The sequence below is a fragment of the Aethalodelphis obliquidens genome, unplaced genomic scaffold (assembly GCF_003676395.1).
Source record: "Aethalodelphis obliquidens isolate GAN/ISIS:26980383/991018 unplaced genomic scaffold, ASM367639v1 scaffold23, whole genome shotgun sequence".
NCBI classification, from domain to species: Eukaryota; Metazoa; Chordata; class Mammalia; order Artiodactyla; family Delphinidae; genus Aethalodelphis; species Aethalodelphis obliquidens.
The window spans coordinates 9,932,089-9,958,263 of NW_020837967.1; the positions used below are offsets into that span (position 1 = coordinate 9,932,089).

Below are 26,175 nucleotides of genomic sequence, written 5' to 3' on the forward strand. Positions count from 1 at the left end.
GTGGTAAACTCAGCTTTGTCTCATCAAGAAGATGTGTCGGCAACAGGGATATACCCACAAATCAATGGTAGGTAGGTGGTAGAACCAGAATTCCACACCAGTGTTATCTGATTCGAACACCCACTCTCTCACAGCTACATATAGTGCTTCTCCTGAGTGGGGTTGGTACTCAGATTTCTCTGGGATAGAATTTGAACAAAAAGAAAACTTTGTGACCGAAAAGCAAACACAAAACCCCTCGAGTCAAACCAACACCTGAAAGTTATTCCACCCAGGCAATTTTCTGTTGCATTAGACACAAGTCTGTGTGATTATATAACAGAAAATTGACTCTGCAAAATAACTGTAATTGTACCATCTGACAAGTAAACTACATGAGAGAATAGGAAATTCCTTTTAAATGAATACCTTGTAAAGGAATAGAGGGAACAACGACATCCATATAGGTCCCATTTCTATTTTTTTTTTTTTGCTGACAAATACCCTTTGTCAATATTTTCTGACCAGCTATTCATTTGAAAAGGCGTCCCTGTTCTCTTCGTTTGTATCCTGTTTGCTGTCTGGTACGATTACAGAGTAAATTAAGTTGGCTACCACAATATGCATTATGCTCTTCACTCCAGTAGAAGCTGTAGTCGTTAAGACATTTCTATTGTAACTCCACGTTTCATTCCATTGAAACTTTCCAAAACGTGATCCTTTGGGGTTAAATTTTTCCTTGCTTCTTTTGAGGCCAGTTTTTAATTTTTTTTCTTTTTGGAACATAGAAAAAGATTGCCTGCAGCTGCTTTTGAGTTATTGGTGAATTAAATCAAAATGGCTGTTTCCATTGTAAAATACTTTGTTTTGTAATCTCTGCAAAACACAACAGAGAAAGTTATCCCAACAGAAATCCTCATAACACTTTAAGAGTTATGTAAAAGGCAAATTTATTACTATTTGCTGATTAGACTGATTTCCAGGTAAAAAACCCAAACAACCCTACCCTATGAAGATAAGAAAGCAAATTACTAATTCAGTAAGTTCAAACACTTAGCTATGTTAAAAAGGCACCATTCTTCACTTATTGACAAATATTAAGTAAGTGCCTACTTTGTGCTAAATGCATTTAGTCTCTCCAATAACCCCTGTGGACAAAATACTGTTTTGCAGATGAAAGTACAGGAGCATAAATTGATGCAAATTAGAAAAACAAGATAAAATGAACACTTTTAATAAATTAATGGAAACTAATTAATGTTATTCAACGAACATTTATTGAGCACCTACTCTGTGCCATTGGGACTACAAAGGTGAGGAAGACAGACATGGTTCCTGACCTCATAGACCTTGTCCTGTGTAATGTTTTTAATTCTTGGGGCTGTTAAGAGGATTCTATAAAGCAAAGGATATTAAACAAAAAAAAAAAAAAGCATTTCATCTGTAGGGGGCCAAATATCTCTAAACTGAAAAATGTATAATGTATCTCAAATGGGACACCTTCTAGTGTGTAGAGATAGATAATCTAGTTTTGTCATTTTCAAACTCTACTTCTAGATGTCCATACAGGCCTTTCTCAAAGTCCCACATGAATGGGAGAGGTGCAGACAGATGAAAGGAAAGCAGGGACAAGATGGAAGAAGGCTACGTACTCCATTTTAATAAGAACAATCCTATGATCTTTTTACATATTAGTTTCTAATATTATTGGAAGAAAGGACGCTACTTCAAAAAAAGAAAGGGGCTTCCCTGGTGGCACAGTGATTAAGAGTCCGCCTGCCGATGCAGGGGACACGGGTTCGTGCCCCGGTCTGCGAAGATCCCACATGCCGCGGAGCGGTGGGCCCGTGAGCCGTGGCCGCTGAGCCTGCGCGTCCGGAGCGTGTGCTCCGCAACGGGAGAGGCCACAACAGTGAGAGGCCCGCGTAACGCAAAAAAAAAAGAAAAAAAGAGGATGCCATTTCAAAATCATTTTTCTGGTCTAAATACCTCCCAAGAAAACCCTTGTATCTACTATATCATTTCCTTCTGTTTTAGGTTGAATACAAAAATGGGAATAATTAGATTACTTAGATTACTGAATGGTCAAGACAAGAATTTCAGATGTGATCATAATTAATGCAAATTGTCCTCCCACAGACCTTACTCAAGAATTCATTCAATATTGAAGAAGCCAAGAGGACCATACAGTTCAAGAACTGAAGGTTTATTCACGTCATGCACAGGGAATTTCAAATTAGAGATGGATCTGTAAGATAAAACTTCATTTAGGGAAGGCCTGGGAAGAAAGAAACTCCCTACTACAAAGGATGGCCTCCCACACATTCGAATCATTGCACCCGGGATAATCATCTGTCTTGTTCAAAAGCATCAAAGGAAATGAACCAGATCACCTTTCTTCATTTTCCAGAGAAAATCATCCACCGTGTGAATCGAAGCCATTCTGGATCAGAAGCCCCTCTGCTGTCAGATAAAGAGATGTTATCAAACCCACGTATAGAATATCCAGGACCAAGGGACAATTTATCAAGGTTAGGAAAGTTCTTTAATCATCTAAATCCAGATGCTTAGGAGAATCCACACTGTTCAAGAGCTGCAGGCCCTCCTGGCAACAGGGAAATTAGTACTTCCTGCAGCACCTTTGGCAGCTCTGGAAATAACACTAACCCTTTATCAACTTCAGCCATGCTTATTGTTATCTAGTCCAAGCTCATACCTCTCGCCACACGACAGGCCAATAAACTGAGAGACGAGGTGTTAGGGCAAGGAATTGCAACTTTATTCGGAAAGCTGGCAGACAGAGAAGATGGTGAACTCGCGTCCCAAAGAACCATCTTGCCTGGGTTGGAATGCAGGCTTCTTCTAGACTGAAAGGGGAGAGGCTGTGGCTGGTCGTGAACTTCTGCATGCTGGAATCCTTCATTCCTGCAGCTGTCCACATAGGTCTGGTCACAGGTTCCTGTAAACCTCTAACAAGACGAAGGATCTTCTCTACTCTGCAACTTTTTATCTCCATATGAATGGAAAAGTGTTATACCTTTAAAGGTCAGAGCCTTGAGTATGGGCTCTCCTGCATATTTCAGGCTATAGGCAACATTCTTTTACAAAAGGCTCAGAGCCAGCATGACTAAGCACAAGCAACAGAGCACAGGGTTAGAGCTAAAGGAATAGATCCAATATGGAGTCAGGTTTGTTCTTCTCTGTTACGCTGTGACTAGTGGAGACCCATTGTGCTAGTTCTGGGTAACCGTGCTTTATGTCAGATCTGAACCAACCAAGAAGATCAAGAGTAAGAGATAAGAACCCCTGAGAGGACTAGGTCTTCCTCATTGATTGTGTTCAAGATGCTGAATACTTAGGAGAAAATAAATATTTACTGATGAATCAATGAACGCACAGGAATATTACAGACCCAGCAAGTACCGTACACAAAATGAAGGCTGTGGTGAGGAAGTGAGATAGAATAGACAGGGGAACAGAGGCTCATCCAGTGCACTGAAAGCAAGAAACTAGAAAATGAGACAAAACTCATCTCCCATGGGCAGTCTCTCATACACTATACTGTGTGGGGAAAAGCCCTAACAGGCTTCCCTGGTCGTAGCCAATCCAGGCCAGAGGAATCAGAGGCTGTCGTAATGCAGCAATTACCCTGCATTACCAAATTGATCCCAAACGTGAAATAAATCCCCTGTTTGGGGCCACTTGAGTGACCTAAACTCTCACCCTAATCTAGTGATGATTTATAAAGTTGTTTTTATCTAGGTTGTAATCTAGGTCACGTATGGTTTAAGAGACTATACTTGGATTTGGTAAAGCAATATAAAACAGCTTGAGCAACACCTAGAAGAAATCTGGCCTTGGAGTCAACCACATGCGGAGGCTCTCATCTGTGTGACGGGAATAAGGGTGGAATAGGAGAACCCCTTTATAAAACAATGTCTCCCCCCTCTCCTCTCACATAGTCTGAAAGTTCATCACAAGCAGCATGATGAAGAGGCATGAGCATTGGATTTGGCATCCGACCTATAGATTTGCCACTTATAAGAGGTGTAACCTTGGACAAATTCCTTACATCTCTAAACCTTCATTTGGAACATTTGAGAATAATTCCTATTCAGTAGGGTTATGAAGTTTAAGCAAGGGAGTGTGTGAAGCCCCTGACCCATGGTAGCTACTCCACATGTATTGTTATTGTTGTTATTAATTCATTGCCTTGAGCTGTGATGACGATTTTGTACACAAAGGCTACAATAAACCAGTGTAGCCACCATGGAAAAAAGCATGGAGGTTCCTCAAAAAGTTAAAAATAGAGCTACCATATGATCCAGCAATCCCACTTCTGGGTATTTATCAGAAGAAAATGAAAACACTAATTTGAAAAGATACATTCACCGTGTTCGTTGCAGCATTGTTTGTAACAGCCTAGACATGGAAACAACCTGAGTGTCCATCAGTGGATGAATGGATAAAGAAGATGTGGTGTATAAATACAATGAGGTATTATTCAGCCATGAAAAAAGAATGAAATCTTTCCACTTGCAATGACACGGATGGACCAGGAGGGCGTTATGCTGAGTGAGATAAGTCAGACCAAGAAAGACAAATACTATGTGATCTCACTTACCTGTGGAATTTAAAACAAAAACCAAAACCAGCCTCACAGATACAGAGAGCAGACTGGTGGTTGCCAGAGGAAGTGGGGGATGAAGAGGGGGCAAAACGGGTGAAGAGGATCGAAAAGTACAAACTTCCAGTTATAAAATAAGTAAGTTATGGGGATGTAACATACAGCATGGTGACCACAGTTAACAATACTGTATTGCATATTTGAAAGTTGCTAAAAGAGTAGATCTTAAAAGGTCCAAAAAAATCGTAACTACGTATGGTGATGGATATTCGCTAGACTTTTTGTGGTGATCATTTTGCAGTGTGTATAAATATCGAATCATTATGTTATACACATGACACAAATATAATGTTATATGTCAATTATACCTCAGTTTAATAAATAAGTAATAAACAAAGAAACAAACAAGGAAAGAAAGTCGGGGAGAGGTCAGGGCTTGAACATTGGTTAGCACCTTGGCCAGGATTAGCCGTTAGTAACCAGGAAGAGGATGCATCATGGAACCAGGAGAAGGGACAAGGGGCCAAAAAACAGGCATTGCTGTTTGTGTTTTATGGGTTTCCTCTGTCATTTTCTTCTACTTTGCAGGAGTGAGCCCCTTCTTCTCCAGGCAAATTTGCTTCCTTCTAGGCGGCAAGGAATTGCACAGATTACGTGAGAAGCAATTGCGCACGGCTCTCAAGCTGCCCTTCCTTCTACTTGGTGTTTTCCTGTGAAAATGTGGCCACCAGGGTTCGTGCACATCTCAGGGGCCGCAGTTCTAGTTCATGGGAACCTTTTAAACGTAAGTGGACCCCCGAGACCTGAGTGAACTTCCAGTTTAGTGTTTATAAAACCTAACAGAAATTCTTACAAGTCTCCTAGTTTTTCTAGGGGAATTAGAGTACACAAAAGCTTTTAAAGTCTTTGTTTATAAAATGGAATAAATAAAAATAGAGTTGTCATATGTTTCCATTTACGAATCACAGGAAAAGCCTGTTTAGCTCCTTATTCCTCTAATATCAATACCTTATCAAGACTTCCTCTTCTGTAAACTACCTCAGGAATCATGTCAGCTCTTCAAGGCTGTAAACATGTTCTGAGAGCATGTTTCCCAACTGTGTTAGTCTGTAGAAATCCTAGTTGATAGGACTCCTGAAAATGCTGGTCAGAAAGCTTCCAGAGGTTTCATATGGTGGTAGATGCCAACTGAAATGCCATCCCAGATGCCAACTCAGGATTCTTCTATGAATAATTAAATACAGAATGAGTCAAGTGCTACAAAGAGTGATTTTGCTTACATGTTCTACATCAGAAAAAAATTCTGTAATGAAATAAATATTAATTTTCATGCATGGACTCTGTCCAAAGAATTTTCATTCTCTTTGGAGAAATGTTTGAAGTATGATCGGATCATTATACTTAAGGAGACGCTGAAATCTTATCTCAGTGTACTAGATGTAATTTACAGCCTTATGTAAATGTAAAATAGGGTAATTTTATTTTAGCATCTTTATTGGAGTATAATTGCTTTACAATAGTGTGTTAGTTTCTGCTTTATAACGAAGTGAATCAGCTATACATATACATACACCCCCATATCTCCTCCCTCTTGCATCTCCCTCCCACCCTTCCTTTCCCACCCCTCTAGGTGGTCACAAAGCACCGAGCTGATCTCCCTGTGCTATGCGGCTGCTTCCCACTGGCTATCTATTTTACATTTGGTAGTGTATATACGTCCATGCCACTCTCTCACTTCATCCAAGCTTATGCTTCCCCCTCCCCATGTCCTCAAGTCCATTCTCTATGTCTGTGTCTTTATTCCCATCCTGCCCCTAGGTTCTTCAAAACCATTTTTTTTTTTAGATTCCATATATATGTGTTAGCATATGGTATTTGTTTTTCTCTTTCTGAATTACTTCACTCTGTATGACAGACTCTAGGTCCATCCACCTCACTACAAATAACTCAATTTTGTTTCCTTTTATGGTTGAGTAATATTCCATTGTATATGTGTGCCACATCTTCTTTATCCATTCATCTGTCGATGGACACTTAGGTTGCTTCCATGTCCTGGCTATTGTAAATAGAGCTGCAATGAACATTGTGGTACATGACTCTTTGAATTATGGTTTTCTTAGGGTATATGCCCAGTAGTGGGATTGCTGGGTCATATGGTAGTTGTATTTTTAGTTTTTTAAGGAACTTCCATACTGTTCTCCATAGTGGCTGTATCAATCTACATTCCCACCAACAGTGCAAGAGGGTTCCCTTTTCTCCACACCCTCTCCAGCATTTATTTAAAATAGGGTAATCTTAAAGTGAAAATGTTTTGAATAGCTATTAGAGAATGGAAGTGGGGGGACTGTAGCTAAGTAATATCCAGAAAAGCCTTATCTTTTCTGAGTTTTCAAATTTATAAAAGTAAATGACACTTAAAAAATTCCATAAGAATGATATACAAAAAAAAATAGACAGCTTACCCTTTAATTGAACTTTGGAAATGTTGGAAATGAAGATTATTTTAATAAGGCAAATCTCTGAAAAATTTTCAGTTGCTAGTTTGATGTTTGCATGTGCACTTTTGTTATGCATTGTGTGCCATGCAAGAATATGAATAAATTTATGAATATCTTCATTTTAATGGCTTTTATATCTGTTTATATTTTCATCTGAAAATTACTAAGAATGATTGTGATTAATTGAGACTGGAAGTAAAAATGACCACGTGGTTATCTATATTCTGTTTCATCATCATATTGTATAAATATTCATTATTTCATTATAGGCATTTCATTATAGGCATTTCATTATAGGCATTATAGGCATTATTATAGGCATTATAGGCATTTCATTATAGGCATTTCATTATAGGCATACCAAGAGTAATGATGTATCGTTTCATCATGTGGCTTTTTAAAATTTATATTTGTTTGATTTCAGATATGATCTTTTCTACAAGGCTAGTCTTTGAGCAGGTGTTCATTTAAGTGGGCTTCATTGTTTTTTGGGAGGGTTTTTCTGCATAAAATTAAACTGCCAAAGCAATAGACTCTAAAAATGTTTGGCCTCAACATCCTATTTTAATTATACCTTTTAAATAGGTTTAAATGCAGTTAACCAAAACAAATCTTTCAAGAATAAACATTAAGCCAAACTCCAAAAGTCCCCACACCACTTGCTACTGGAAATTAAAATCCTCCCAGAGCACAAAGAAGATATATGTATGTGAACAAAGAAACAACATTTCCCACTATTTATGGAGGGAAAAATGATTTCTTTTAAAAGTAATGCTTATTGTCTCCTTATCTGGAGAGCTTACTGATTTGATATTTTCCTAAACTTATTTTAAAAGGATGTTGAAAAGGATTCTTTGTTCTAGTCTTTGAATGAAAATTACATATCCACAGAGTCTAACTACAGTGTATCTTGAACCATGATACAATGATGTCTTTATGACATTCACAATAAAATAAGAAGTTTAGAATGTTTGATTAATCCTTGTGGGCTTTCATAATCCATTTTCTCACCTGTATGTGTTCCCAGAGTCTGCAAATCCTTTAATCCATTCATCAGACTTGCCTATAAATGTGAAAGTTGGGACTCAGTGAGGTCTGACTATTCTAGAAGGTAACTGAGTATTTGCCTCTTGGCCTGAAAAACAAACTTGCTTTTTGCAGTGGGTGACCTGTAGCTCCTTCATCTCAGGCTAGAGTGCCTGCCAGCGATTTGCTTCATCTGTTTTTGAGAAATGATCCGACTTAAGAGTTGATCTCTATCTCAAACTGGTAAGAGAACCAAAGGGTTTATCAGTTATGAAAATTGATACAAATTGATTTCACATTATGAAAATTCTCCTGAATCTTTATTTTGAGCGTGAAGAGCAAGCAGGCAGCTGGTAGTCATTTGGAACCTGGTGCCAGGCCCTGCCAGGATACTCTGAAGGAGTGACCTGCAATCAGCTGGTAGAGAAATGAAGGAATTAGAACCAGGCTCCTGATAAAGCACAATGTCACCAAAGTTGCAAAACTAAGTACGTCTCATCTGTGCTGAGAAATTACCAGGATACACTGGATATGTATTTAGTCTAGGAATCTGTAGTTCACATGAAAAAAGAACATGGAAAGGGCTATTATTAGCCTTTAGGAAGGAAGTTTCAGGGTTATCTCGGTGGTTGCCGCTTACTTTGATTCTCATTGTTTTTAGGCAGGTGTCTGGCCCCTTCTTGCCAGGCTGGCTGGCATTTTGTCTTATTCTTTTTAATTGGGAAACACATTTGAACATCTGCAAGTCATTTGTAACCAAGCGATCAGCATCAGGTTTCCATGTATCTTCTGCCATTCTTTGACCCACAACAAATACATTGATTTACCGTGACAAACTTGCAAAAAGTTTCTCCCTTTGGCAGTGATTTACAACAAGTTCTACTAACAAAATGCATTCTTGCTGCTCTCAGCTTGAGGGGGGGAGAAAAAGTTCTTCTCCATTTTGCTGTCCCATAGGGTATGGCTCAAGTAGGGACCCAAAGAGTTATTTTAACAGGAATAAGCAGTAACGATTTGCCTAATAAGAGAAATCACTTTTCAGTGGTCTTCAGTTTACGGTTTATTATGTTGTTACTTATGTTTTTCACTACTTTGTAAAAAAGCACAAAACTTTGGTTTTTTTCATTCTAATAACTTACACAATTTCTCTTTAGTGTGTGTCTAACCAACTTTGTGGTTTTGGACCGAAAATAAATCAAGTCAGGTAAAATGGTAGAAACAAGATGCCTCTTTCAAAACAGCCCATCGGGAAGAGCAGACATGGAGGCTGAAGCGCTCACCACGCTGGGCAATTTTCTTTGAAGCATCTCTCTTCACACAACCTGTATCCAAGTGTGTCATGCTTTTCAATGTAGTTCTAGAGTTAAAGGTCACAGCAGATGAGAAAAAAAGTAAATGGAAAATACACACTACTATATATAAAATAGATAACTAATAAGGGCCTACTGTATAGCACAGGGAACCCTACCCAATACTCTGTAATGACCTATACAGGAAAAGAATATAAAAAAGAGTGGATATATGTATATGTATAACTGATTCACTTTGCTGTACACCTGAAACTAACACAATATTATAAATCAATTATACTCAAAAAAAATTTTTTTAATAAATTAAAAAAAAAAGGTAACAGAGAAGGAAAACACTGACAAGTAAATAATTATAGCTGAAGCCGAGCCAGAAAGACAGGAACTGTGAAGTTCTTTGCAAGGGAGTGAACCAAGAAGCTTCAAGTATTGGAGGTGATATGTCTTTTTATACAGGGTCTTGAAAAGATCAAGCATTAAGCGATGAGAAAAACAAAAAGGGGGATAAAGAAAACACTTAAATGCAAGATGAAGTTTGGGCAAAGTAAATCAATGGCTAATGTCTGGAATAATGAGAAGGACTCATTAAACTCTGAATGTGAGGAGGGAGGGGACCCGGTGCTGGGGTGGGATGGCAAGGCATCCAAGCTGAGACACGGGAACCGGGTGGTCCAAGCCTAGAGGCAACAGGAAGCTGGGGATCTACATGTGGGTTTAGATGGGAATGTAAACCCAGAGGCCCAAGTTCTTAGTCATCTTAGCGCCTCTGATATGCCCCCAAAGACTTTATTTTTTGCTAAATGATTTCATCTATTGCTTGCACGGCCTCTAAAGTGGATTAATGTTCTTACCTGCCTCCATCTTCCTTTCCCATTTGGCTTTAAGTAAAGAGAAAGGCAGGACAGTGAAAAGGGGGTCCCAAGTCCAGATCATGAATATCCTTTGAAGCCTCCCATGAAAAAGAACATATTTAGGACAACTAGCCTGCTTAATCTCTCGAATGTTTGACTACACTATAACTGAATTTGCCGTGTGTTGAAAGGATGTGATTAATATCTCACCTCAATTTCCTGGTTATCCTAACTACAAATAAACAGAGTCACACTGCTGATACTAACTTTAGAGATCTTTCTTGGAGGACAGTAAGTATACGATTTTCAGGTGCCCTGAACTAAACTGGAGCTTTGCAAATACTTATGATGAGAAATTGTCATTTTTAATTGCTCCAAGCATATGATGGCAAAAAACTAATCATGTGCATGTAAGGCCCAAAATTCATGAGTTAAATTATAAAAATACTTTCTCCCTCTCTGTCTCACTATATCAATATCTTTATCTACGTATATATAATTAAACCAAACTTTATTTTTCCAGTTGATTGGACCACACCAATAGTATTATAAAAAATTCCAGTCAAGAAATAGTCAGTCACAGCATTTTTGTTAATAATTCCAAATGTTCTTACTCAAGGGAGGAAAGAATGCTTTCCAGCCATAAATCTTTCTACTGTACAGTGAAGCTGCAATTGTTCCTTTTGTCATGATAGTACCAAATGCAAGGAGGAGTCTGATTTCATCCATCTTGACAAAATAAAGGTGCTATTTCTACTTTTCTATTTTTTTCAGTTGGTCAGAGCTATCTGTAGGGGTGTGAAAAAATCATATAGAGGCGCCATGATTTCTAATGGTCTCACCTACTATTGAAAAACGTGTGGACCACCCCCAAGCTCTTAGAACCGAATGAACAGGGCTCTTTGGATATGTCACTGACATTTATTGCTTGTCTGTGGTTTCTAAAAGAGAGGAAGTGTGAGGATTAGAGAAGATTTGTAAACTATATATTACAGGAATCCATTTGGAGTCTCCTATCTGAATGCTAGAACTAATGCAACGTTTTTCTATGGGGCAGATTTTTATAGCATTAAACATTATACATCAAGAATTATTCTGACCCTCTCTGATTTCTCAGTTCATTTCCAGTTTCTCTGTTTAGGTACAAGGAAAGATAGCAGATGGTGTCCACATGTAGTGTGTGAAACTTTCTGCAACCAAACCAGTCAAGAATCACCTTCTGTCAGTTCCATCAAAAGGTCATTAACCAAATTTCATTCTTACCTGAGCCAGGATTTGCTTATCTTTGCTTATGATTCTGGCCAAACTAAAACCTCGATTGTGCTACCCAGGCTCATCAGAGGTCAGAGCTAAATTCCAATTCTTGCCCACTGGTTGCTGATTGAATAATTAGGCACAAATTCACCCCTGCCAAGATGCCGGGGATGAAGAGGAGAAGAGAGCATGGGAGGAAAAGTAGAAGAGGAAATGGTTATGAAACTTCCTTTCAACTTTAAGTCATTGACACCTGGTTCTGGAAGAAATATTGAGGAAATGACATGAACGTTCCTTTGTAGTAAGAGGTAGTGATAGGTTTCATCAGGGCTGCCCAGGGGTGGGGAGACCACTTGCCTGGGGATGGCTTTCCACCTTCTCCTCCCCTGACCAATTCCTCTCATCTCAAAACTCAGCAGGACCTCAGACTTGTGTGCTCTTATAGCACTTCGTATCACTTTCAGGTTTCAATTCCTATCACATGTAAACAGTTGACTATGAGAGGGCCTGTCTGCCCTATAAAACTGTAAGCTCACTGCGTAGGGAGCATGCTTTGTTCAAAGCTGCGTTTCCTGCAGTAAAAAGCACAGAACTCTGCACGTGCTAAATGCAAAAAAAAGAAGGAAAAAAATTCCCCATTCAGTGAGAACGGGGAAAACAGAGATTTAAGTTGAAAAAATGTTTTCAAATAATCTTAAGAATAATAATAATCAATGAGAACATCTTTTTACCAAGATCTCCAAATTTAGTACAAGAGGCAGGCACCAAAATCACAGCACCTCTGTCCGTGTTTCTTTAAAGCCAGTTAGTTATGAGTATTTTCTTTGCAACATTACACATTTCCTCCCTCTTCACACATGGATTCTTTAAAAAAGCTTTTTATTTTGATATAATTTGTGACTTAATGAGAAAAGTTGCAAATATGGTCCAAAGACCCTCTATACACCCTTTAGCAAGAATATCACTTATTGCCCACATTTTACCCTATTTGCTTTATCATTTGTGACCCCCGCCCCATTCCGTCTCTCAGGAGGGATCTTCTGAGAGTGAAGGACAGACACGTCATGGCGAGTCCTAAATATGTCAGCGTATGTTTTCTAAGAACAAGTAAAGTCTCTTACATGTGCCCTCCTTGTACACAACACAGTTATCCAAACTAGGAAATATAACATTGGTGTAATCATACTATTGGATCCACCGTCCATATACAAATTATATCAATTGACCTGATAATGTCTACCTTTTTCTCTGTCCTGGATCCAACTCAGAGTAGTGAATTCCACTTAGCTGTCATGTCTCTTTAGTCTCCTTTTTCTGGAACCATCCCTCACTCTGTCTTTGTTTTCATGACCTTGCCATTTTCGAAGAGTACAGGCCAGTTATTTTGTAAACCACCTCTCAGTGTATGTTTATGTAATGTTTCCTTATGAATAGGTTCAAGCTATGAATTTTTGGTGGTAATACTACAAAAGTGAAGTTGTCTCCTTCTTAGTGCATCATATGAAGAGACACGTGATGTCCATGGTCCCATGCTTGGTGATGTTAACTTGGGTTACTTGGTCATGGTGACGGCTGCCAGGTTTCTCCTGTAGCTTCTTAGAGGTCTTAATCACATAATGTAAAATTTTAAGTTGTAGCCAAGGGAATCAACAATTATGAAGGATAGCTGGAAAGATAAGTGAGCCACTTCATCCTTGTAGATGCTCTAAAGTTAACACTCTAAGACATCCCTAAGAAAGGCATGTACCTGGGCCAGAATAGGCTGGGTGTGTATAGAATTGCTTCACCTGATCCCGTTTGGTTTTGTGTCACTGGGCTCTATACTATAATAAAGAATTTGTCTGGTCTTTATCCTGGGTTCCTGACAACCTTGGAATTTCTCAAGGGATGGGAGTGTCTTTGTTATTCATGACTCCCTTGGTTCCCTGAGTTCATGCTAATGAGGTGTTTCAGGGTGAGGACCAACCATGTGATAAGAGAGAGTTGGGGTTTTGGGTAGCCTGACCTCCAGGGAGGGAAGTGGGATAGAGATTGAGTTCCATGCCTATGTAATGAAATCTTAATTAAAACTCTGGACCTTACTGAGCTTCCTAGTTGGTGATACATCAATGTACCAGGAGGGTGATGCACCCAGTTCCACAAGGAGAGGGCACGGAAGCTCTGTGTTCAAGGTCCTCTCAGATCTTTTCCCGTGAGCGTCTTCATTTAGCTGGTCCTGATGTGTATTCTTTATAACAAAATGGTAGCGCTTTTCTGACTCCTGAGTGCTATCCTAGTGAATTATTTCCTAGGTCATGGAAATCCCCTGGATCTGGAGCCAGTTGGACAAAAGTGCAGGTGGCTTGGGGATACTGCTGCAGGCTGGCACCTGAAGTGAGGGGAGTCATCTGTGCACTGTGCCTTTCCTTGTGAGTCTGTGCTAACTCCTCGTGGTTGTTGCCAGAAATGAATCACAATATAGCAGTTGGTGTTAGAAGAGGCTCTTATAGAAGGACTTTACATAAGTTGGTAATGATACTTGAATTTGACAACAAAGTTTCAGTTAGGAATGTACACATATGTGTACATAAAATGAATTATGCACATACAAGTAAATATGGATGACAATTTTAATCCACCAATGAAAGTTTAAATAAAAAACCAAAGTTGAAACTTTACATGAAAAAAATTAAATTATTACATAATGGTTCCATTTCTCTTTAATTCTTTAGTACAAATACTGATCCAAGGTCACAATAAAAAATTCTGATCTTCCATGTTTACTTTTTAATGAACTTCCAAACATTTACTTAAATAAAATGTACAGTTGGTATTGCTATTTTATTTGAGAAAAATGCTAAGTGTTTGGTAGGAATTGTTCTAAGGAGTTTGATGTGCAAGTTTATTCAACCATGGTTTTCTTCAGCCAGACTGTACTCACGCATGCTAGGTAATAATGTGAGTCCTACCATCTGAGAACGCTTCTCTGTGGAGGAATGAAGTGAGCCCTTCCACACAGGATTTTCTTCTTTTAGGTAAATATATGAGGATTTACAAATTGTTCAAAGATTTCTAGGGAAGGAAAGAACTCAAGAGGTCGAAAGTTTGTTGCCATATCTTAGGTAAGGATTATACTCAAATCATCTCAGGAAGATCTCAGCTTACCGTTAAAATAAAAAGTGTAGTGCGATCTAGAATTACTCACCATCCCTCTGTTGCTCATCTCTTGTGGCTGACCAAGTAAACAAGAACTGGATTCCTTCTTCAGACTTCTCTCTGGCCAAAGGCAGCAACAGGCAGGGACACAGCAGGACTCAGCCTTGACTAGTCACTGTTCAGGGGAGAGATTCTCTTGAACACGTCCTTTCCATAGGGAGGTATTTGCTGAGACCATCCGGGGGTTCTAGAGCTGAGGCAGTGTGGGGCAGTATCTGATTTTATAATCTGAGTTCCACCTCTCCTCAGGAGCATGCTGACCTGGATATGCGTGGTGAACTGGTCAAGTAGTGAACTGAACATCCTTGACCTGCTATTTGTGAAAACTGAGTGGTGGTCTGGAATAGAGAGAGATTTTTCTAGCTATTTTGTGGGGGAAGGAAAAGAGAAAGTATTGAATACCTACTCTGTGCCAGGAATAGTCATCTCATTTAATTCTTAACCCAAGCTCGTGAAGTAGATTTCTTCAATTCCTTCATTCATCCCTTTCTGAAAGTGTTTAGTGAGTACCTACTACATGCTGGCATTGTGCAAAGTGCTGGAACTCGGTGTTCCTTGTCTTCTCAGACCTTTTAATTTTGTGTATTTCATAATTCTTATGACTTGAATCAAATTTTAATTAACTTGGTGATTAGAATAGTTTTGTGATAATATATAGGAAGATTATTAATAAAATATGTAGCAAGTAGGGTGGAAGGAAGAAGAGTAGATGATCTGTTTTCCCTACATTTCTACATGATAAAGGAAGGGAATGTGAAAAAAAGAACAAAAGCCAACTTCTCTGATTTATTTATTTATTTTTATTTATTTATGTTTTGGCTGTGCTGGGTCTTCATTGCTGTGCGCGGGCTTTCTCTAGTTGTGGTGAGCGGGGGCTACTCTTCGTTGCAGTGTGTGGGCTTCTCATTGTGGTGGCTTCTCTTGTTGCGGAGCACGGGCTCTAGGCACATGGGCTTCGGTAGTTGTGGTGCGCAGGCTCAGTAGTTGTGGCTCACGGGCTTACTTGCTCCGTGGTGTGTGGGATCTCCCCGGACCAGGGCTCGAACCCGTGTCTCCTGCATTGGCAGGTGGATTCTTAACCACTGTGACACCAGGGAAGCCCTGATTTATTTTTTTTATTTTTAAAATTTTACTTAATTTTTGAGATGAAATAGATTTCACATATATAGCGACTTCTCTGATTTTTTTAACTGCTCACTGTGGGCCCTGCAGTCACCTCTGTCACCTGATAATACTTGGCTTCTGAGATTTTCCCTTACTCATACTCCAAGGAACTTTATTTCAGGATCAGCCTATCTGTTTCACAGGACTGATCTCCTTCCAGACTTCAGATGGGGAATGTCAGCCTGCCTGTCAACATCCTTAACGTTTAAATTCCTGAGATACCAGAGATACTCAGAGAAAACAGTCAGGAGGGCTGTGTGCACGCATTACTCTCCCAGACGCCATTGGGAAGAGCTGAGGAGAGGTCTTCTCAGCCACTTTTTAATAGCAAAATAGGCCAATGAAAAGATTCTACAAACCACGAATCATTTGCTTGCTTAAGAGTTTAGTGGGCATATATAAAACAGAAAGAAGTAAGGTTGATAATTTACTTGATAATTTCTTATTGATAATTTTGATAATTGATCAAAAATTGATCAGATATTGATAGAAATATTCATTTGACTGTTTTTCAATCCAAAAGCTTAAGGAAGACATCCCTGTGGTCACAGATGGCAGGGACCGACCAGACATTCTGGGCTTCTTCATCAAAAGGACACCAAATTGACTCCTAGGACAAAGGCCACATTGGCCCAAGTTGGGGTGTTTTGAGATGGCCTAAGAGTGACACTCTCCAAAGAGGCATCTCTGCAGAAGTGCGTCCTTCAGCCCAGCTGACAAGGCAGCCAGCACATGAGCATGAGTTTCATGTCAAATGATCCTCTCTATCATTATGTTTGAACGTATGAACTTGCCCTGTGATTTCGCATGCCTGAGCGCCCCACAGCTGCCTCAGAAGAAATTCTTGAGGTTGTTTGCTATGTCAGGAGGAATCATCCCCATTCCGGCCAGCAAACAGGGACCAATGCTTTGATCTGATTACAGAACTTACTGTAATCGGTGGAGTGCTAAAATGAAGCCTGACAACAGCCTAGAGGGGCAGGAGGATTTGTCCCATGGACCAAGGGGCTTCCCAGACACACAGGCAGGCAGGAAACCAGTGAGGCTGAACTTGGGCAGAGATGCCATTTCAGAACAGATACGAAAAATGTGCAGGAAGAGCTTGTGAAGGATGGGTGGGGGGGATGGTGGTGATCTGAGCATGCCATATTATGAAAAGGCTCGGGGGAGGGGGGAGATGTTTTCCCAGGAGATGGAGATCTGAAGAGATTGCTGAAGAGATACTGTATTTGTCACAGCGAGAAAAATCAGTATGTTGGCATTTGGACTCCAGTGACAGGGATGAAAATGAGATTCTGTGAAAGATGTATCAGAGTCAATAGGCAGGGCTCGGCTGTGGCAGGAGGGATGGAACAACCAAATGGAGACAAGTTGCTGCAGGAAGTGAGATGGACGTAATTGTCTCAAACCGAGGGTGTGCCCGTGTGGGGGACACGGGGTGCTCAGCAGAAAGCGGGGTGAGCTCTGAGCAGCTGGTGGGGCCTCCTGGTGAGAACGCTGGGGGACAGTTGGATGATTACTGCCCAGAGGGAGACAGTGACTTTGGGGTGTGTATGGCCATTGGAGCCCGCACCGGGCTCGAGTTTTGTTTTATACCTTTACATAGCTCAGTGTGACCTCCTTACTCTGTACAGCTATTACATGTGACTCAGACGAACCACGGGTGAGAAGGTTTGTACTTGTGCCGTATTTCAGTAGAGCTCTATTAACTAAAAATAGAGTGTGAGCCAGCCGTGGTTTACCCGAGGCCAGCCCGTGTGCGACTCCTGGATCCCTATTTATCAACAGGCTGTGACTCGGTGCATCTCACACAACTCGGGTCCATTCTTATTGGTGTGTCAGCCCAAGAATGCCCGTCTCACACAGGGCCACTGGTAAGTGCTGAATCATGATAATCCCAATCATTCTTCCACCCCCAAGGCAAGTACACAGAAGAACTCCAAAAGCGTCAAGTCATTGCACACACAAGGCTCTAACGAGGGAGGAGCAGGCAGGAACTAGTTCCCTCTGTTCTCTGGAGGGGTGAAGACACAGGTTCAGTGAATCACCGGGAATCAGATGAGAATGGCATCTCTCCATCTCACCTATCACAAAAACTGGATTTTCTCAGCCCTGATCTTATTTTCTGTATGAATAATGTGCCCTGAAATCTGTATTCTGAGACCACTGCTCAATCCAATCTCAGGGAGCTTCTAACAGGCACTAAATGGAAATAGAACCTCTTTCAGGGGCAGAAAGATCACTTCTTAGCGGAAAATAAATCCTTAATGGGAAACACAGCCTGCGGCTGCTGGAGGTCTAAGGAATACAAGGTCTCTGGGGGATTCTTGAATTAGTTCACACACACGTGTACACACACACACACACACACACACACACACACACACACACACACACACACACACATCTTTCTCCAAAACCGTTAAAAAGTTCATACAGAGTTATAAGAGCTGCCAGTCATGTGGAGAGCCCTGGGATCTGATGTCATGAGCTACCTTCAAGATCATTTGAGAGTCAATTAAAAAAAAACCCTGCCGTACGATAGGGGACATCCTTGGAGCAAGGAGAGAAAAATGGAAAGCTCATCACCAGACAGACACGTGAATGTGGAATTTTAGAGAGAAAAAGTGGCCAAGTGCCAGTACTTAAAAGAACAAATGATGCCTTTTAGGCCACGGAAGCCTGGGGCAAAGCTAATGGTTTAGGGAAAGGTCACCTTGCTAGTAACGGCTGTGGTCAAAACTGGGTTCAGTTTAGCAAAAGACAAGATCATTATCCCCAAACCTCTTTAGAAAATAGTACTACCTGATTATAAAGGAAGATGATATTTTTATTATTTTAAATTAGTTTCCAGATACTGTTCAGGCCTCTCTCTTCAAATAGCTTCCTTTCAGCTTCCCCAGCTCCTGCCCTATCTATAATTCTATGTGAACAACGGGTGCTGAGACCTGTATTAAGTGACTCCATGCTTGGCTCATCTCAGAAGGCCTGTCATAGACATTTGGGGCAAAACTACTTCTTTGAGGTGTCAGTAGCTCATTTTTCTAGGAAAATAGATCCATAGTTAAAAAAAAAACCCATCTCCTAATACAGCTGATATTTCCAGTCCCCATTTGCTCTCTGGGGAGAAGACCTCTTGTTGATTATTGCAAAAATATGCCAGAGATAACAGAAATCCTGCCTGTATTTAGTTGCCAGAGAGAAACCTTAAAGCTATTCATAAGTTTTTGTGTGTTTTTGGTCCTTTTTGTTGTTGTTTTAGGCTATTTATGACCAACAGGGATTCCATCACCTATAAGCTCACCATGTAAGAGCTCTTTGCTGTAAAATGCCAAACAAGTGGAAGAAAAGTGAAAACTTAGATCTTCTAGGAGTTTGCCACACCTTTACTTGGCATATAATAGCACAGATGTGGGCCGTTTGCATCATCTTCTGATTTTATACCTCTGTCCCTGCCCACCACTGGAATAGGTGCTCTCCTGTGGAAAGGCAGGGCTGTAAGACCCCCGAGAGATGACTTGGTCCAGTTGTGTCATGAGTCACTCAGATCTCAAGAGGGTAAGGACACACCTGCCTGGGTTTAAGACAACTCAGTCTTCCTGTACCTGGGTGTCTCTGTCCGTAAAACAGGGATAATATTAGTATCTACCTCCTGTGACTGTTGTTGGGAGAGTTCAACAGGCTTTTTAACAAGTGCACAGATGTGCGGGACCTAGTTTGCTGCTATCACCGTCATCACTTTAACTACAATTACTGTCTTACTTAACTACCGATCTATATTTAGGCATCTCTTTCGGTAATTTTCTGGAGCTCTGGAGTACCATGTTGGCCTACCGCTCCCTTTATTGTCCTTGGGAGTCTGTGTTGTGTAGAACATGAGTGCTGCTATGGAAATAAAACAGAACTTCAAAGCCTAAAAACGGCCACTCGTTTGTTTAATATGTAGCATCAACTACTGACAAATAGTCAAAGTTCCCCTGCCTGGGTCAAACTTTGCTTTTCAGTATCATGAACGAGGGTTTCACTGATAAATTATGGCTAAGTCAGAAAGTGGGTATTTGCATAAACACACTTGGCCCAACTCATATGTGAAGATGGCTTCTAAGTGCCGGAAGAGCATCTGAATGAACTTTCTAGAGCAAGTGGACCACAGCCACTTCGAGTGCATCGGCATCCTCCTGTCTCAGTCCCCACGCAGGCGCTGCGGGGACCACAGTTCTTTCTTTCTTGGCCAAGAAACAGCTATAAAGAGAGTGGATTAGAAAGGCCCAAGTCTTTTTTTTTTTTAAACATCTTTATTGGAGTATAATTGCTTTACAATGTGGTATTAGTTTCTGCTGTATAACAAAGTGAATCACCTATATGTATACATATATCCCCATATCCCCTTCCTCTTGCATCTCCCTCCCACCCTCCCTATCCCACCCCTGTAGGTGGTCACAAAGCACCAAGCTGATCTCCCTGTGCTATGCGGCTGCTTCCCACTGGCTATCTATTTTACATTTGGTAGTGTATATATGTCCATACCATTCTCTCACTTCGTCCCAGTTTACCCTTCCCCCTCCCCATGTCCTCAAGTCCATTCTCTATGTCTGCGTCTTTATTCCTGTCCTGCCCCTAGGTTCTTCAGAACCATTTCCTTTTTTTAGATTCCATATATATGTGTTAGCATACTGTATTTGTTTTTCTCTTTCTGACTTACTTCACCCTGTATGACAGACTCTAGGTCCATCCAGCTCACTACAAATAACTCAATTTCTTTTCGTTTTATGGCTGAATAATATTCCATTGTATATAGGCGCCACATCTTCTTTATCCATTCATCTGTCGATGGACACTTAGGTTGCTTCCACGTCCTGGCTATTGTAAATAGAGCTTCAGTGAACATTGTGGTACATGACTCTTTTTGAATTATGGTTTTCTCAGGGTATATGCCCAGTAGTGGGATTGCTGGGTCATATGGTAGTTCTATTTTTAGTTTTTAAGGAACCTCCATACTGTTCTCCATAGTGGCTGTATCAATCTACATTCCCACCAACAGTGCAATAGGGTTCCCTTTTCTCCACACCCTCTGCAGCATTTATTGTTTGTAGATTTTTTGATGATGGCCATTCTGACCAGTGTGAGGTAATACCTCATTGCAGTTTTGATATGCATTTCTCTAACGATTAGTGACGTTGGACATCCTTTGATGTGTTTGTTGGCAATCTGTATATCTTCTTTGGAGAAATGTCTGTTTAGGTCTTCTGCCCATTTTTGGATTGGGTTGTTTGATTTTTGATATTGAGCTGCATGAGCTGCTTGTAAATTTTAGAGATTAATCCTTTGTCCATTGCTTCATTTGCAAATATTTTCTCCCATTCTGAGGGTTGTATTTTCATCTTGTTTATGGTTTCCTTTGCTGTGCAAAAGTTTTTGAGTTTCATTAGGTCCCATTTGTTTATTTTTGGTTTTATTTCCATTTTTCTAGGAGGTGGGTCAAAAAAGGGTCTTGCTGTGATTTATATCATAGAGTGTCCTGCCTACGTTTTCCTCTAAGAGTTTATAGTGTCTGGCCTTACATTTAAGTCTTTAATCCATTTTGAGTTTATTTTTATGTATGGTGTTAGGGAGTGTTCTAATTTCATTCTTTTACATGTAACTGTCCAGTTTTCCCAGCACCACTTATTGAAGGGGCTGTCTTTTCTACATTGTATATTCTTGCCTCCTTTATCAAAAATAAGGTGACCATATGTGTGTGGATTTATCTCTGGGCTTTCTATCCTATTCCATTTATCTATATTTATGTTTTTGTGCCTTGATTACTGTAGCTTTGTAGTATAGTCTGAAGTCAGGGAGCCTGATTCCTCCAAATCCTTTTTTCTTTCTCAAGATTGCTTTGGCTATTTGGGGTCTTTTGTGTTTCCATACAAATTGTGAAAATTTTTGTTCTAGTTCTGTGAAAAATGCCATTGGTAGTTTGATAGGGATTGCACTGAATCTGTAGGTTGCTTTGGGTAGTATAGTCATTTTCACAATGTTGATTCTTCCAATCCAAGAACATGGTATATCTCTCCATCTCTTTATATCCTCTTTAATTTCTTTCATCAGTGTCTTATAGTTTTCTGCATACAGGTCTTTTGTCTCCTTAGGTAGGTACTTTATTCTTTTTGTTGCAGTGGTAAATGGGAGTGTTTCCTTAATTTCACTTTCAGATTTTTCATCATTAGTGTATAGGAATGCAAGAGATTTTTGTACATTAATTTTGTATCCTGCTACTTTACCAAATTCATTGATTAGCTCTAGTAGGTTTCTGGTAGCATCTTTAGGATTTCTATGTATAATATCATGTCATTTGCAAACAGTGACAGTTTTACTTCTTCTTTTCCGATTTGGATTCCTTTTATTTCTTTTTCTTCTTGGATTGTTGTGGCTAAAAGTACCAAAACTATGTTGAATAATAGTGGTGAGGGTGGACAACCTTGTCTTGTTCCTGATCTTAGAGGAAGTGGTTTCAGTTTTTCACCATTGAGAATGATTTTAGCTGTGTGTTTGTCATATATAGCCTTTATTATGTTGAGGAAAGTTCCCTCTATGCCTACTTTCTGCAGGGTTTTTATCATAAATGGGTGTTGAATTTTGTCCAAAGCTTTTTCTGCAGCTATTGAGATGATCATATGGTTTTTCTTCTTCAATTTGTTAATATGGTTTATCACATTGATTGATTTGCATATATTGAAGAATCCTTGCATTCCTGGGATAAACCCCACTTGATGATGGTGTATGATCCTTTTAACGTGCTGTTGGATTCTGTTTGCTAGTATTTTGTTGAGGATTTTTGCATCTATTTTCATCAGTGATATTGGCCTGTAGTTTTCTTTGTGACATTTTTGTCTGGTTTTAGTATCAAGGTGATGGTGGCCTCATAGAATGAGTTTGGGAGTGTTCCTCCCTCTGCTATATTTTGGAAGAGTTTGAGAAGGATAGGTGTTAGCTCTTCTCTAAATGTTTGATAGAATTCGCCTCTGAAGCCATCTGGTCCTGGGCTTTAGTTTGTTGGAAGATTTTTTTTTTTTTTTTTTTTTCAGTACGCGGGCCTCTCACTGTTGTGGCCTCTCCCGTTGCAGAGCACAGGCTCCAGACGCGCAGGCCCAGCGGCCATGGCTCACGGGCCCAGCTGCTCCGCGGCATGTGGGATCTTCCCGGACCGGGGCACGAACCCGCGTCCCCTGCATCGGCAGGCGGACTCTCAACCACTGCGCCACCAGGGAAGCCCCTTGTTGGAAGATTTTTAATCACAGTTTCAATTTCAGTGCTTGTGATTGGTCTGTTTATATTTTCTGTTTCTTCCTGGTTCAGACTTGGAAGGTTGTGTTTTTCTAAGAATTTGTCCATTTCTTCCAGGTTGTCCATTTTATTGGCATATCATTGCTTGTAGTAATCTCTCATGATCCTTTGTATTACTGCACTGTCAGTCGTTATTTCTCCTTTTTCATTTCCAATTCTGTTGATTTGAGTCTTTTCCCTTTTTTTCTTGATGAGTCTGGCTAGTGGTTTATCAATTTTGTTTAATTCTTAAAGAACCAGCTTTTAGTTTTATTGATCTTTGCTATTGTTTCCTTCTTTTCTTTTTCATTTATTTCTGATCTGCTTTTATGATTTCTTTCCTTCTGCTAACTTTGAGGGTTATTTTGTTCTTCTTTCTCTAATTGCTTTAGGTGTAAGATTAGGTTGTTTATTTGAGATGTTTCTGGTTTTTTGAGGTAGGATTGTATTGCTATAAACTTCCCATTAGAACTGGTTTTGCTGCATCCCATAGGTTTTGGGTCGTCGTGTTTTCATTGTCATTCATTTCTAGGTATTTTTTGATTTTCTCTTTGATTTCTTCAGTGATCTCTTGGTTATTTAGTAGTGTATTGTTTAGCCTCCATCTGTTTGTATTTTTTACAGATTGTTTTCCTGTAATTGATATTTAGTCTCATAGCATGGTAGTCAGAAAAGATACTTGGTAAGATTTCAATTTTCTTAAATTTACAAAGGCTTGCTATGTGACCCAATATATGATCTATCCTGGAGAATGTTCCATGAGCACTTGAGAAGAAAGTGTATTCTGTTGGTTTTGGATGGAATGTCCTGTAAATATCAATTAAGTCCATCTTGTTCAATGTATCATTTAAAGCTTGTGTTTCCTTATTTGTTTTCATTTTGGCTGATCTGTCCATTGGTGAAGGTGGGGTGTTAAAGTCCCCTACTATGAATGTGTTACTGTCAATTTCCCCTTTTATGGCTCTTAGCATTTGCCTTATGTATTGAGGTGCTCCTGTGTTGGGTGCATAAATATTTACAATTGTTATATCGTCTTCTTGGATTGATCCCTCGATCATTATGTAATGTACTTCCTCGTCTCTTCTAACAGTCTTTATTTTAAAGTCTATTTTGTCTGATATGAGAATTGCTACTCCAGCTTTCTTTTGATTTGCATTTGCATGGAATATCTTTTTCCATTCCCTCACTTTCAGTCTGCATGTGTCCCTAGGTCTGAAGTGGGTTTCTTGTAGACAGCATTTATACGGGTCTTGTTTTTGTATCTGTTCAGCCTGTCTACCTTTTGGTTGGAGCATTTAATCCATTTACATTTAAGGTAGTTATTGATATGTATGTTTGTATTACCATTTTCTTAATTGTTTTGGGTTTGTTATTGTAGGTCTTTTCCTTCTCTTGTTTTTCCTGCCTAGAGAAGTTCCTTTAGCACTTGTAAAGCTGGTTTGGTGGTGATGAATTCTTTAAGCTTTTGCTTGTCTGTAAAGTTTTAATTTCTCCATCAAATCTGAATGAGATCCTTGCTGGGTAGAGTAATCCTCATTGTAGGTTTTTCCCTTTCATCACTTCAAATATGTCCTGCTACTCCCTTCTGGCTTGCAGAATTTCTGCTGAAAGATCAGCTGTTAACCTTATGGGGATTCCCTTGTATGTTATTTGTTGTCTTTCCCTTGCTGCTTTTAATATTTTTTCTTTGTTTTTAATTTTTGATAGTTTGATTAATATGTGTCTTGGCATGTTTCTCCTTGGATTTATCCTGTATGGGACTCTGTGCTTCCTGTACTTGATAGACTATTTCCTTTCCCATATTAGGGAATTTTTCAACTATAATCTCTTCAAATATTTTCTCAGTCCCTTTCTTTTTCTCTTCTTCTTCTGGGACCCCTGTAATTTGAATATTGGTACATTTAATGTTGTCCCAGAGGTCTCTGAGACTGTCCTCAATTCTTTTCATTCTTTTTTCATTTTTCTGCTCTGTGGTAATTATTTCCACTATTTTATCTTTCAGGTCACTTATCCATTCTTCTGCTTCAGTTATTCTGCTATTGATTTCTTCTAGAGAATTTTTAATTTCATTTATTGTGTTGTTCATCATTGTTTGTTTGCTCTTTAGTTCTTCTAGGTCCTTGTTAAACGTTTCTTGTATTTTCTCCATTCTATTTCCAAGATTTTGGATTGTCTTTACTATCATTTCTCTGAATTTGTTTTCAGGTAGACTGCCTGTTTCCTCTTCATTTGTTTGGTGTGGTGGGTTTTTACCTTGCTTCTTCATCTGCTGTGTGTTTCTCTGTCTTCTTAGTTTGCTTACCTCCCTGTGTTTGGGGTGTCCTTTTCTCAGGCTGCATGTTCGTAGTTCCCATTGTTTTTGATGTCTGCCCCCAGTGGCTAAGTTTGGTTCAGTGGGTTGTGTAGGCTTCCTGGTGGATGGGACTGGTGCCTGTGTTCTGGTGGATGAGGCTGGATCGTGTCTTTCTGGTGGGCAGGATCACATTCGGTGGTGTGTTTTGGGATGTCTGTGACCTAGGTTTTAGGCAGCCTCTCTGCTAATGTGTGGGGTTGTGTTTCTGTCTTGCTAGTTGTTTGGCATAGGATGTCCAACACTATAGCTTGCTGGTCGTTGAGTGGAGCTGGGTCTTAGCATTGAGATGGAGATCTCTGGAAGAGCTTTCGCTGTTTGATGTTATGTGGAGCCGGGAGGTCTCCGGTGGACCGATGTCCTGATCTTGGCTATCCCATCTCAGAGGCACAGGCCTGACACCTGGCCAGAGCATCAAGACCCTGTCAGCCACACGGCTGCTACTGTTGGAGGGTCTCCTGCAGAGGTGGGTGGTGGCTGTGGCTTACGGCAGGGCCAAGGACACTGGCAGCAGAACTTCTGGGGAGTACTCCTTGGCATGAGCCCTCCCGGAGTCTGAGGCCCAAGTCTTGAAAACCAACACTGTCAAGGCAGAGCGCTGGGTACTGCAGCGTCCTCA

The 26,175-nt window shown here is 40.0% G+C and overlaps 1 long non-coding RNA gene across 1 annotated transcript in view; it reads left to right on the forward strand.

Moving 5' to 3' along the window:
- The window catches only part of LOC113628313 (uncharacterized), a 66,443-nt gene extending 63,385 nt beyond the window's left edge, over window positions 1–3,058 (forward strand). Inside the window, exon 4 of the long non-coding RNA XR_003435982.1 lies at window positions 2,119–3,058. This is a non-coding gene — a long non-coding RNA (uncharacterized LOC113628313). The remainder of the gene's footprint in view (window positions 1–2,118) is intronic.
- Window positions 3,059–26,175: the final 23,117 nt, after the last annotated feature.